Raw genomic sequence first — 10,209 nt, forward strand, 5'->3', positions numbered from 1 at the left:
TTTGCAAACTTGTAAAATAGATTGAGTCATAAAAATACTTGATTTGGGGGGATGGTTATTTATGTAATTAAAAGGGTTTTTTGTAGGAAAGTGAGCCTAAAATTTACCTTGGTTTGAAGGTCCTTAAAGAAAAGATTATTTTCTGAAAATCTCTTAAGGCGATAGTTCCTAAAGTTCTGATTTTCCTTTTGAAGAAGAAACTGAGATCTGATTTCCTTTTGAGATAGAGCTATTGTTTTTCTAAGTTCTGGGTTTTAAAATCTTTTAAGCAAAAGAGAGATGAGCGAAAACATAATAAGTTTACGAGCAAATTATAATGAGCGAATTAAGGATCTACTACAAACTAATTTTCCTTTTTAAATCCTATATTGTTTAAGGCCTTCCTAAGTTTGTATTAAAACATAGGAGAAAAGCATGTGATCTAATATATGACTATTATATACATGAGAGAAGAAACAACAACAAAGGCATAACAAATGTAACCAACAGTAAACTAAACTAGTAGAAGCAGTAAACTAAATTAATCGAGACAGTAAATAATGATAAAAGAGTTGAGGGAAAGAGGACTAGACTCTGGTGATTGGGCCTCAAGAAGGTAGGCCCAGCAGTGAAGATATGTGAGGACAGTGGATTTTGGGCTCCCCGATGAAATGCAACAAGGCTGGAATTCGGCTTGAGTTCATCAGGAACTCGGTGGCCCAAATAGATTTACATGTCAAAAAAATAAGAAAGTCCATAGATATATTATTCAATATATTCAGCATATTCTAATAGCAGATCGCACTCCGATGTACATGACAAATACACAAACAGATAATTGAAACAAGAATATGATTAATACTGTAAGGGAAAATTATATATTAATGTAGTGGATTTACTTAGTAAATAGTTCACATTGAAAACCTTTTGTTGTCATTAAACATAAAAAATTAAATGTGTCAATGAATTAAGAGCTAAGGAGGAAACCCCACTCGAGATCGATGCTCCCTTTGGATCCCCCGACACTTCAAAGTTCCTAAGGGACTCAAGTCCTAGGGCAATTGTCACGACCCAAAATCCAACTAGTCGTGATGGCACTTAACCCAACCCACTAGGTAAGTCAGTTAATATTAAACCAGTTCAAATGATGTTTATTAAGAGAAAAAATAATAATACAACTGAACTGTTATACAAATAATTCCCAAGGACTAGTAGTACAAATTATGAGCTTCTAAGATTTAGGGTTTACAAAGCTAATATGAAATAAATACATCATCTGTCCGAATGTACATAAATAAATTTTCATATGTCTAGGGCTACCATGAACAAGAGGCAGCTGTAACTGGAACGTAGGTACGTCTTCAATGCTAGCTTCCGTCATACACAACAACATCATCATCCAAAATCTGCATGCAAGGTGCAGAAGTGTCGTATGAGTACAACTGATCCCAAATAAGTAACAAACCTAACCTTAGGTTGAAAGTAGTGACGAGTTGGGATAAGAGTCAGAGTCCAACTCCAATAACCAGCAACATATCATAACAATATAATAAAAAGGGTACATGAAAATAACTCAAAGGTAAGATGCTCAACTCGTTCACAGTTACGGAAAAATAAACATGCTTTCAAGTATAATAGTAAATCTCAGATCTTTCACCGAGAATCGCAAAAGCATATGAGTAAGTTTAAAAACTGTAGTTTGTCCAAACAACTTTCAAAAATGAATAAGAGGCTTCATTTTCAGATAGCATGAGGAAAGTAATCTCTATACCTACATGTCAAGATACAGGTAAAGTCATGAATATCACCAAAACTGGGTAGCTGAAGGAAATGCATCTTTATGCATGTATCTCCAATACGCATGTCAAATACAATGTATTTCAGTGATGAACTCATGTACTCACACTCTTAGAGTACTCAATATCACTGTCTCGTATCCTCTCTCACCATGCTCAATACTCAGCACACTCAGCCACTCATCACTGTACAATACCTGCTTCGGCGTGCGCCCTGATCCAAATATAGCCATAAGGCTCGTTGTTGCATGCAAACACACATACACACACACACACACACACACACACACACACACACACACACACACACATATATATATATATATATATATATATATATATATATATATATATGTGTGTGTGTGTGTGTGTGTGTGTGTGTGTATGGGATGGAATGAAGCCCAATCCACAATCCATATATAGCCATAAGGCTCGTTGCGGCATGCAACCCGATCCATATATATATGACCCAACTCAGTCACCAATATCTCCAGTCTCACGGGCTCACAACGCTCATACTAAGCAGACCTAATCAATGATGCGAGATGCGACAAGGTGCAATAACAGAGACTGAGATATGATATGAAATTAGGAATGCGACTGAGTACATAAATGCAATTAAACAAATAACTCAACATCAAAGAACGACCTCTGTGGGTCCCAATAGTGCCAGCATATAGCCTAAACATAATTTCTAGCATAAATTATGACTCAAGTGCCCTGACACATAGTATACAACAAAACTGTTCATATAAGAAAGCTACAAAGTTCCATGTAATCGACTAAATAACATTTCACACGGTGCACGCCCACACGTCCGTCACCTAATATGCGCGTCACCTCAACATCAATCACATAACACGTAATTCGGGGTTTCATACCCTCAACACCAAGTTTAGAAGCGTTACTTACCTTGAATAAGCCAAATCTAATACCGAGCAAGCCAAACAATACTCCAAAATGCCATCCCACACGTATCGACCTCCGAACGGCTCGAAACTAGCCAAAAGAAACTCAAATACATCAAATAAAGCCCAATGAAACAATTCAAATTGATAAAGGCCGAATCTTTACTCAAAAGCCCAAAATCAACCAAAACATCCAACTTGGGCCCGCGCCTCAAAACCCGATGAAACTCACAAAATCCGACAAACCATTCAATTACAAGTCCAACCATACTAGTTTCACTCAAATACAACTCCAATTCGATGTTAAAAACTCAAAAAATTGCTTTATGAAGTTTTAGACAAAACCCCCCAATTTCCTCTTTAAAATTCATCAACCAATTGCCAAAAATGAAGATAGATTTATGAAATTAAATCAAAACCAAGTAGAGAACACTTACCCCAATCCATATGGTTACTATTGCTTAAAATATCATCTCAATCCGAGTCCCTAATCTCAAAATATGATAAAAGAACAAAAACCTCGAAATATATAGAATCTGACTAGCAATTTCGCATTTGCGAACCAATTTCCGCTTCTGCGGACTCGCGGGTGCGACCCAGCCTTCACTTCTGCGAATAAGCCCAAACTCACCAACCATCACTTCTGCCATCATTTTCCCGCTCCTGCGGTCACGCTTCTGCGCAAAACTTCCCGCATTTGCGACCCCTCACCAACAGTCCATATCAGCTCCTGCGATAAAATTTCTACATCTGTGCCTTCGCAGATGCGAAGAAGACTTCGCATTTGCGGCCTCCTGCCCAGCGGTGCTCTTCACTTCAGCTCTCATGGTCTCGCTTTCTTCGACCATCGCACCTGCGCAATACCAGTCGCCAGTGGGGGAGTCAGAACATTTGCGAATGGGGTTCAAAAATTTAATTAGTGTAATTTTCCGACGAACCCCCTTCCGTCCCCCTAAATCCTCCCCTGCTACAGTACTATTAAGATTGAGTTTAAACCCATATATATTGAGTTAATTAAGAACGTAAAAATAAATTAAGATTTATTTTGGAGCTAAAACAATGACTTTATTCTTGAAGTGTTGAACAACCTACTCATTGGTGCTTTAAAAGCAATTGAATAGACCCACATTATGAATATTAAACACAAAAAAGAATCTTAATTCTAAAAAAGAAAATCAGCAATTATTTTCCATAAGTTTATCAAAGCAAATGCATTAGAAAACTCAATAATCTACAGACTACAGTACTAAATTCTACAGAATCAAAAATCAAGAAACAACAAACAAGAGTCATTAACCAAAATTAAAAACCAATTTTCATTAATAAAACACTAATAAAATTCTGAAAAGGGGTTAGAAAGAGAAAGGAACTTACCTGGGGCTAACACCAGCGACCGGCGGGGAAACAGAGAGAAGCATAATGGTTGAGAGCTTGAGGCAGTGTGAGCAGTGGCGAAGAGAGAGAGAGAGAGAGAGAGAGAGAGAGAGAGAGAGAGAGAGAGAGAGAGAGAGAGAGAGAGAGAGAGAGAGAGAGAGGGAGAGGAGTACTGACTACTATGTTGGGAGAAAATGATCGACTATTCAGGCAACGAAGAGAGAGAGAGAGAGAGAGAGTTAGGAATTTTTAACCCAAATCCCAATTGGTAACATTTTTGGGGGAAAATATAATTAAAATGGAAAACGACGTCATTTACTTGGTTTAAAATTAAAAACAAACTGATGTGAGAAGGGTAAGATTACATTTAACAGGAATGGAACCCGCGACCTTGTACAAAATTTGAACCCCCTTGACCACTGGGCCACGCTTTTGGCTTGTGTCAAGGGTGTTCAAGATATTATATATATACATAAATAAAAATATTATCTCTATATAAACAGTACAATTTTCCGATGAAGGGGGTTCATATGAACACCCATCCGCCCCCCTAAATCTTCCCCTGCTAGTCGCGGGTGCGACACACTAAAACTAGCAGCCCTGAAAAATTCAACTTAGCCCAAAAATTATTCGAACCTCATCCGAAACATACCCTAGCCACTCGGGACCCCGTCTGAATATACTAAAAAGTCCTATAATATAACACGGACCTACTCGAGACCTGAAATCATAGATAACAATATTGAAACGACGAATCACGCCTCAATTCGAACTTAGACGAACTTTGAACTTTCAACTTCCAAAACTCGCGCCGAAACAGATCAAATCAACCCGGAATGGACCCAAAATTTTACACACAAGTCTCAAATGATATAACGAAGCTATTCTAATTCCCGAAATCAAAATCCGAATTTGATATCCTCAAAGTCGACTTCTGGTCAAACTTATGAACTTTCCAAACCTTCAATTTTCCAACTTTCGCCAATTAGTACCGAATCCTTCTAGGAACATCCAAATGCAAATCTGGGCATACACCAGAGTCCAAAATCATCATCCAGACCTAATAGAGCAATCAAAATTCCATTCCGGTGTCAAATACCCAAAAGTCAAACTTAATCAACTCTTCCGATTTAAAGTTTCAATAGTGAAATTCATTCTTCTGAATCGATTTCGAATAACCTGAAAACCAAAACTAACGATTCACACAAGTTATAATACATCATATGGAGCTACTCATGACCTCAAACTACTGAGAAAAGTGTAAATGCTCAAAGCGATCGGTCAGGTCGTTACAACAATGTTTGTGCCGGGGAGGGCAGCTCAACCTAGAGTCGATCTCCGCTCTCAAATACCCTTAAACACTAACAATATGTGTTTTCCTACTGGTTTAAGTACCAATGAGGCCCTTCCAATGTATACTAAATAAAAAAGTATTACTTACCACAAAATATATACTTTCCTCTTAATAGAATAACACAAGAGAATACATATTATTTTGACACTAAATAAAGAATACATATCAAGAAAACTTAAAGGGCTGACTTCAGAACATATGTAGATGGAAAACAAAAGTTTCAAATCATACTGTTGCAGGAGTGAAGCATTAAGGGACAACATATTTTAGAGAAAATGGGCATGCAGAACTCATATAGACAGCAACACAAGAGATGCATATACCTTTTCCTTAGCAAACTAACTGTGAATTACTCAGTTTATTATTAACACATGCAAAGATTAATAATACTACTTAACATCTTAAAGAGCATCAATACAGATTCAGAAAAATAGTCATGGTAAACCATTGTTATCAAGGGTATCAGAAATAAGATTAAACTCTCAACATGACTACCAATTCACATATTCAAACATGGGATCCCTAAGGTCTCAACAGGGTCATGCTTCTAACAGTATTTGAAGGTCATCATATTCAGGTAAAATCAATAAAGGACTTCATAAGGCTTGAGAGTCAAGTTCAGTATTAGATTAATAATAAAGAGAAGAACTGGCATAATTTAGAACAAAAACATGGTGATGTAGAGTCAAACAGAGATACTTGTAATATTTAATCAACTATACATATGCAAGGTAAGTAATGTAGTGACCTCATATAAGCAGGGTAACTTTACACATTATAGAACTAATTACAGAATCAAATCAACATGTTAGTGAAGATAGGAAATGGAAACATTGTATCAAAATTAGTTAAACTCAAACATAAGTTTAGTTTAGTATATATAAGTATGAAGTAACCATGTTTCAGCTCCTAAATTGATTATAATAGAATGTATGAGTCCTACTTTCATAAAAGACAAGTTGATGATAGATGCATGCAAGCTTTACAGAATCAACAGTGGCTCAAAGAGATTGATGACAATGATATATTGCACAAGTTTTGAATTACACATGTATATGAAGATCTCAACTAATCATGGACAAGCAAGCTTAGTTATGCAGCAATTACTAGTTGACTTTATCCAAACAAGATCATGACCTATTCTATGGAAATGAAAGTAGCTTAACCTTAACAGAATGTGTACAATAAAGGTTCATGAAAAAAGCAGGAAATTTAATTCAAACAGGATAGTTTCCCACAAATTCATTCAATAGTTAGGTGTGATCATGAGAATATCATGGTAACATCCCAGAAATTACCCTCAGGGTTGGCAGATACAACTATAGAGAAGGAGAGTATCTAAACACCTAGATTTTTTCACCTTAGTTAAGTGATATGGACTTATTGAACTTTCAGATGTATCTCAGTTAGGATCAACAAATAATGAACTCAACCATAAGGCAAATAAGATGCAAAGAACAATATGAAGATCATAACAGAATCATCAGTGAAGGGGGAAACATGAAGTTTAGGTAAGCATGATTGGTTTAACAATAATGGCTAAACAAAGTAAAAGATATAGTAGTAACCCAGAAAAAACAGTTGGACAAACACAAGCAAAGACACTTCAAGTTTGGACTTAAGGTTAAAAGGGAAGGGGATATAAGTCATCTTAGTTATATTATTAGGTATTAAACTCAACTTCAAAGCTCACAAAAAATTACAGAGGTGCAACAAGAAAGAGGTGAGCTTACTGCAAGTCAATGAGAACTATGAAGTTCATATTGAACATAAACATATAAAAATCTAAGCATGGAGGCTGTTGGAAAACTCAGAGCAAAAATCAACAGGTATCAATTATGGTTTAATCAACTATCATTTAAAGTCTCATTACAAAATAAGCTAATCATAAGAAATCATTAAACTAACAAAGCATGTATATCAACATGTCAAACACATATAAAATAATTGTAATCTACAAAACCTATCTAGGCATACTTGTGTCATTCAGTGAGAGACGAACAAAAGAGAAAAAATGAGACAAATGCTGACCTTCTTAAGGGTAGCAGACCAAACGAACTCTTTTGTTGCTCAAAATCCCAGAACCTCAAGTTTAAACCAGCAATATAACTCAGCAAAAGAGAGGGAGACAGTAAGAAAACTAACATTCGAAACCCTAAATTTCTCAATGCCTTTTTGTGTGATTAATGTGTGTTCATATCTGTCTCTTAGGTAAAAGCATTGAAGACCCCTTTTTATAGTGCCATTTAAGGCCTTGGGGTTTCAGATTTCAAACTAAGATAGTGGAGAATGATGATGAATTGATGATGTGAGCATAGTCGGGTAAAATCAGAGAGAATAGAGAGAGAATCGTTGAAGATTTTTACCTAAGAAGAGAGAAGTAGACCATTGAAAGTAAGGACCGCTAGATAAAGCTTCAATGTCCAGAGGTCACTACGTTTGACCTCTAGACCTCGAATAACCATGATTGTGCAAGGTCTATTGATTAACATTCATGAGAGACTGAGAGAAAAGAGAGGAAAAGAGGAAATAGAGGCGCCTGAGAAGGTGGAAAATGAATTAGGGTTAATAGGTTTGGGGGACATCTCTAGGGTTAAGCTTAGGAGGTAGGATATGGGTTGTTGGATCTGGTGATCAGCTGTAACGACCCGACCGGTCGTTTTGAGTATTATAACCCCGCTTCCCCCTTTACTACTCGAATTGTACTTTACAGTTGTTGTATGAATTGTCGGGGTAAATGGTTCGGGTCCGGTGAGGTTTTGGAATGAATTGGAATACTTAGTTCCAAGATTTAAAGCTAAAGTTAAAATAATAACCGGATATCGACTTATGTGTAAACGACCCCGAAATAGAGTTTTGATAATTCCAATAGCTCCATATGGTGATTTTGGACTTAGGAGCGTGTCCGAATTTTTTTCGGAAGTACGTAGTGAAATTTGGCATGAAATGCCGAGAGTTAAATTTTTGGGAAGTTTGACCGGGGGGTTGACTTTTTGATGTCGGGGTCGGAATCCATTTTTAGAAATTTGAATAGGTCTGTAATGTGAAATGTGACTTGTGTGCAAAATTTAAAGTCAATCGGACGTAATTTAATAGGTTTCGGCATCGTTTGTAGAATTTGGAAATTTCAAAATTTATCAGGCTTGAATCCGTGTGTAGTTCATATTTTTGAGGTTGTTTGATATGATTTGAGGCCTCGAGTAGGTTCGTGGTGTGTTTTAGGACTTGTTGGTGTATTTGGACGGGGTCCCGAGTAGCTCGGGTGAGTTTCAGACGGTTAACGGATCAAATTTGAACTTCAGGAAATGCTGGAACTGCTGCCTACTGGTATGATCGCACCTGCGAAGATTTTGATCGCAGGTGCAAAGCCGCATGTGCTTGAAATAAGCCGCAAAAGCGGCCAAGAGTGGGACTGGGCAGTGCTCGTAGGTGCAAGGAATTTGCCGCATCTGCGAGGCCGCAGGTGCCAAGGCGTTGGCGCAGATGTGGACTGGGGCTGGCATGAGGCGACCACAGGTGCGAAGGGGAATGCGCATCTGCAAAGCCCGCAGATGCGAGAATAGCGCCGCAAATGCGAGATTTTAGAGGGCCGGATATTTTCTGCAGGCGCACATTTTTGTCCGCAAATGCGGATGCACATGTGCGAGCCCAGGCACCGCAGGTGCAGAAATGCCTGGGCAGTGTTTAAAAAAGAGAGTTACGAGATTTTTTCTCATTTTGGACATTTTGGAGCTCGGTTTGGGCGATTTTGGAGAGAAACTTTTCCACACAACTTGGGATAAGTGTTCTTAACTCCCTTGCGATTATATTCCATGAATTCATCTTCATTTTTGATCACCGATTTGGAGTCGAATTTGTGTGAAATTAGTGTGGTTGAACTTGTAATTGGATGAGTTGTCGTATTTTATGAGTTTCGTCGGATTTCGAGACGTGGGCCCCACAGATGATTTTTGGGTTGTAATTTTGGATTTTGTGGAAAATATTAGCATTTTGATATGGAATTAATTCCTATGAATTTTGTGGACAGAATTAAATTAATTGTGGTAGATTCGAGCTGTTCAGGAGTTGATACGCGCATAATGGGATTTCTGGAGCATTATTTAGCTTGCTCGACATTGGATTTGGCCTGTTCGAGGTAAGTAACTCTTCTAATCTTGGAGTTGAGGGTATGAACCCTGAATATATGTATTTTGTAAATTGTTGGGAGGTGACGCACATGCTAGGTGACAGGCGTGTGGCCGTGCACTATAGAAATTGTGACATAATTGTTTCTGCAAAATTTTATAGTTAAATAATCTTGGTATTTTCCATGCGGTTTTATGTGTTAAAGAAATTGAGCTGAAAAGCATATTAAAAATTATATTGAGGCTATGTGCCCGTATTATTGGGACCCACATAGGTCATAGTGCTGTGAATTAATGTGTTAAATTGAAAATTCATATTCAGTCATATTCATTTCATTGCATATCATAACTCAATTTTATGACTTTATTTTGATGCATATAAATATTTTGGGATGAATGCCCTATTTTACTAAAATGCCCGAGTGGCTTGAGAGGTTTATGACTGAGTGAGCCCGAGGGCCTGATTTGTGAGGATGAGTGTGGATCGGGGCAGCCCGCCTACAGCATACTTTATTATTATTGCACGTGAGTTGTCCGTGCAGCACGTGAGTTGTCCGTGCAGCACGTGAGTTGTCCATGCAGATTATAGCGCTTGGGCTGAAGGAGCCCCTCCGGAGTCTATACACACCACCAGTGAGTGCAGGTACCTACTGAGTGTCGAGTGCTGAGTGACT

This window comes from Nicotiana tabacum, chromosome 2, assembly GCF_000715075.1.
Source record: "Nicotiana tabacum cultivar K326 chromosome 2, ASM71507v2, whole genome shotgun sequence".
In the NCBI taxonomy this organism is placed as follows: domain Eukaryota; kingdom Viridiplantae; phylum Streptophyta; class Magnoliopsida; order Solanales; family Solanaceae; genus Nicotiana; species Nicotiana tabacum.